The following is a 5,170-nucleotide window of genomic DNA, read 5'->3' as shown; positions in this document are numbered from 1 at the left end:
ATGGGCCCTCCAATAGTGATTGAATAAATGAATGAAACAAGTCTGTAGAGTCTGCTACAGGAATAGCCAGGAGACCTTTGTGGCTCACCGAATATTCACACATTTTCCACCTTCCCAGCCCCCTTGCAGGTGACTGGGGCCATTGACTAGAGTAGGCCAAGGGACTGTGAGTAGAAGTGACATAGGATATTTAAGGATCAGTGCACCAATCTCCAGAGATCTCTTCCTTTGCAATCATGACTGTGGAGGCTGCTTGTTTCAGATGATACATTTCAAGATGCGGGGACTTCTGTCAACCTGGGTTCTTCGATGTCCACATGGAGCAGAGCTCCATCCTCCCCTTGTTGTTGAGTGATCAGTGTTGGGTAAGCAATGTGAGTAAGAAATATACCTGTGTTGTGTTTAGTCACTTTTTTTTCCTTAGCCAATTCTGAAAAAATAGAGCAGATTTACCAATTGCCTTAGCTCAGGCTGCTGTGACAAAATACTATAGATTTGGTGAATTAAACAGCAGACATTTAATTCCCATAGTGCTGGAGGCTCAGAAGTCCAAGATTGAGGTACTGGCAGATTTGGCATCTGGTGAGAACCCTCTTCCTGGGTTGCAGACAGTTGCTTGCTCACTGTGTGCTCACATGCTCACCTTTCCTTGGTGCGTGCACTTGGAGAAAGAACCCTGGTCCATCTGCTTATGAGGACACTAATATCTATATGGGGGCTCCACCTTATGTATATGTAATTACCCCTCAAAAGATCACCTCCTTATACCATTGCACTGGTGGATGGGGCTTCGGCATATGAATTTGGGGCGGGATTAAAAGATGCTTACTCCTTGGATGAAAAGTTATGACCAACTTAGATAGCATATTCAAAAGCAGAGACATTACTTTGCCAATAAAGGTCTGTCTAGTCAAGGCTATGATTTTTCCAGTGGTCATGTATGGATGTGAGAGTTGGACTGTGAAGAAAGTTGAGTGCTGAAGAATTGATGCTTTTGAACTGTGGTGTTGGAGAAGACTCCTGAGAGTCCCTTGGACTGCAAAGAGATCCAACCAGTCCATTCTGAAGGAGATCAGCCCTGGGTGTTCTTTGGAAGCAATGATGCTAAAGCTGAAACTCCAGTACTTTGGCCACCTCATGCGAAGAGTTGACTCATTGGAAAAGACTCTGATGCTGGGAGGGATTGGGGGCAGGAGCAGAAGGGGACGACAGAGGATGAGATGGCTGGATGGCATCACCGACTCGATGGACGTGAGTTTGAGTGAACTCTGGGAGTTGGTGATGGACAGGGAGGCCTGGTGTGCTGCGATTCATGGGGTTGTGAAGAGTCGGACATGACTGAGCGACTGAACTGAACTGAAACATATTCAGCCCATAAAACCAGTTCAATCCAGCGGCTTCCTTACAACCCTCTTTTTGCACCCTCTTGCAGAAAGGCCTCTCTCTTTGAAAGTTCATCTGGTTCACTGTCCTTTAACTCTCTTGTTCATCTTTGTCACCCGTTCTCCATCTTCCTTTCACTCCCCTCATTCATTACAGATTTTATTAGCTGGCTCAGAAATATCTCTTGCTCTCAGCTCCTGTCACCATGCTGTTTCACATCTATACCAACTATCCATCCAAAGTCTTATCTCTAAAGTTCCTTGACATCATCAACTCCAACAACACTCACTAGCTCCATTCCATATTAGCGTCAACCAACCCTCCTATGGCTACACTCTGGATCTTCTCATCATATAACTCTCCCACCTTTAGAAATGCAAATACCAGTAGACGAATTTTTTTCCCCTCCCTCATCCTACCACGCTGCTGTTAGACCTCATTGAGATCTTCAGTCCTTCAAGTCCAACCTATGCATCTGCCTCCCCTACTAGACCCTAAGCTCCCTGAAGTCACGGCTGTGTTATACTCTCATCACTTATGGCAATGCATGGTCCAGGGAGTCATGCAGAAGATATTCATGAAAAATGAATGAGTGAAGTGGCTGCCACTGCACACCTGGTAGGTCCTCCCCACAGTCTCTTAAAGGTGTTGTTTGATAAATGACATTGTAGATTCCCCTCAAGGGTATTTGGACAGAAACCACAAGGTTAGAATTCTAATTCTGGATCCATTGCCACTGATCTACACAGTCTTGGACAAGTCCCTTGCCTTCTCCCTGAATCTCAGCTTCCTTTTGTCTTTTTCTGCTGAATTATTATTAAGAATCAAATGAAATCATGAACATGAGAGTGACTTGAAAATGTGAAGAACTCTATAGAAATGTGAGAAATATTATGCTAATACCAATGAGCTTTTTATTTCTCAGGGTGTACTGTGCAGATTCACATTCTACTTTAGGGAGGAAAAGCTGTGAAAATGTTGGGGGAACCAAGTGCCCAGAAAGCCAAAGATGAACCATCAGGTTTTCAGATCAGTGCAACCTGTTTCTTCCAGCTTCTGTGATTCCTTCATTTACCAAACATTCATCAATTTCCTATTATTTTCAGTTACTCAGTACAATACAGGCCTGCCTTCGGGGAGCTCTGTCTTTTGCCGGGAAGAGATGAGTACGGAAATGCTGGATCCTGGGAGTGGAGGAACCTTTAGTTATCTGGAGGGAGAGGGGACACAGAGAGTTTCACAGAGGAGGGTGTCCACGCTCTCCTCACGGCACAGCACCAGCTCTCCTGGGGACATGGCCATTAGGCCAGGATCTGGGGGTACAGGTGCCTGGGAAATGATTGAAAACAGCTAGGGCTTGAGCTCCTTTCCTTAACTCCTCCCCCAGGCTACTCCCTTGCCCTGGCGTTACCTGGATGTAGCCCCAGATGTCCCAGCTATTCCTCCCCCTGGTCCTGTGGGGTACAAGCCACTGTGTGCCTCTCTGTGAATTATACCCAGACCGTCTGAGACCAAATTCTGCTTTCTTCTCCCCCTGCTGCACTGCCTATAGTACTTGAAAAAGACGTAGTGTCAGAAGCTGAGAAGGAGGATGGGGGTCTCCCACAGCATCCGTGATTGCTTTCGGAGCCCTAGGGCGGGGTTACTATCCAGGTGAGGAGGCTGCCTCCAACCAGAATCCACTCTGTACTGGTGGTTCCCTGCAGTGCAGACCAAACAGGTCTATACCTCATTATGCCAGATCCCCCGACCCCGTGCAGTGGAAACTAAATACAGCCTGCCCAAGAGCTGCACACAGGCCCTGCATTCCCAGCTGCTCATGCAGGACCAGGGATGACAGGGAGAGTGGAAATGACTCCCAGCGATGACAACCTGACCAAGCAAGTGTGCCCCAAGAATCTGCTGCATAAGGGCTGGACGGGCTGTGCTCCCAAGTTCAAGGGGCTTGGGTCTTCCTCTCTGGACCTTTGAGCAAGCATGGCTCTGTCTATATATATAGGGGGGCACCTTCACCCCACTTCCTCCTGGGGTCCTCAGACTCAGCCATTTAATTGGCGCAGGGTTGCAGAGCATAGTTTGAACAAACAGCTGGGGCATTTTTAGTAACCTGCAGACAGAAGGAATTATGGCCTCAAAGTTAATCTCTTTTTTTCTTCACTCCTATCCTAGCCCTTTCAACTCTCTTCCCAAATGTGTGTGGGAGTTGGCAGAGGGTAGCTGGGGGCAGGAGGTGGGGTAGGGAATAATCAGATGTAACTTTTGATATAAAAGTCAGCATTTTTAATGACACTCCACTCCTTTCTCTACCTTTTCTACTTGTAACTATGGAAACTCATAATATATAACACAAGGGGGATGATTTTAGAAACAAAATATAATCTGTTTTCATGAATCGCATACTCTGCTTCCTCTTCTGCCTGTCCCTCCTTACTGGTTACTGATGTACATTCAGCTTTCATGGCTCATCAGAGAAGCGGCCATGCCATCAAAACCCACAGCGAACTCGCCTTGGAGTTCATCTCGGAGCCTTCTCAGTGCTTGTGACCCTGTCTGTATGGACTTTATGATGGAAAAACTCAGCCTTGTCCTTCCTATGCAGGGAGAAACCCATTTTTTCCTCCTGTTTTTCTTCCCTGAAAGTCTCCTTCATGGCTCACACAGAACACTTTTGACACATTTGGTCACAAAGTATGTGGAGAGTTTTCCTGGTAAGAAGCAATTCCCTGTCTTCCCACCACTGTGCCACCAGCTAAGTGCCCTATTCAACCTAATTCTGGTGCTCCCTACCAGGAGGCAGATCAGATTCCACGGGTTGAGGGTTTACTCCTATAAGATGCCCCTCCCATTTCGGATGCCAATCACAGGCCCTGATTCCCGCCTGTGCTTCCGACCTACTGGCTATAGATCTGAGGTTCTGACCTCTTCCTCGGGTTTGATTAATTTGCTATAGTTGCATATGGAGCTCAGAAAAACAGTTTGTGCTTGCCAGTTCCCTGTAAAAAGATATGATAAAGAACCAGGTGAACATCCAGATGGAAGGGGTGCACAGGGCCAGGTGTGGGGCAGGAGGTGGCGCTCCCATGCCCTCTCCAAGTGTACCATCTCCGATACCTCCATGGGTTCCCCAGCCCAGAAGCTCTCTGAATCCCTGTACTTCGGGAATCTTATGGAGGCCTCATCACTTAGGTGTGTGTGTTTGTATTAGCCACTCAGTCATGTCCAACTCTCTGTGACCTCATGGACTGTAGCCCTCCAGGCTCCTCTGTCCATGGAGTTTTCCAGGCAAGAATATTGGAGTGGGTTGCCAGTTCCTTCTCCTGGGATCTTCCCGACCCAGGGATCAAACCCAGGTCTGCTGCATTGCAGGCGATTTCTTTACCGACTGAGCTACCAGGGAAGCCACTTAGGCAGGATCAATCATTAACTCCATTTTCAGCCTTTATCCATTCTCAAGAGAATGGGGGCTAAGCTTGAAAATGCCAAGCTGCTTATCATGGTTTGGTCTTTCTGGTGAGGAGCCCTCATTCAAGAGCCATCCAGAAGCCCCCCTGCCACCTCTACAGTCTCATTGCCTCATTAGGATAAAAGATACACCCATCACCTAGGAAACTGTGAGGGTTTCTGGAGTGCTGTGTCAGGGACGGGGTCAAAGACAAATACCAGAACAAGAGATGCTCCTGGTATTATTATCACTTAGGAAATTGCTGCTGCTACTGCTGCTAAGTCGCTTCAGTCGTTTCCGACTCTGTGCGACCCCATAGACAGCAGCTTACCAGGCTCCCCTGTC

This window comes from Bos indicus x Bos taurus, chromosome 15, assembly GCF_003369695.1.
Source record: "Bos indicus x Bos taurus breed Angus x Brahman F1 hybrid chromosome 15, Bos_hybrid_MaternalHap_v2.0, whole genome shotgun sequence".
Taxonomy (NCBI): domain Eukaryota; kingdom Metazoa; phylum Chordata; class Mammalia; order Artiodactyla; family Bovidae; genus Bos; species Bos indicus x Bos taurus.
The sequence above is the reverse complement of the archived record's forward strand: the minus strand, read 5'-3'. Positions refer to the sequence as shown.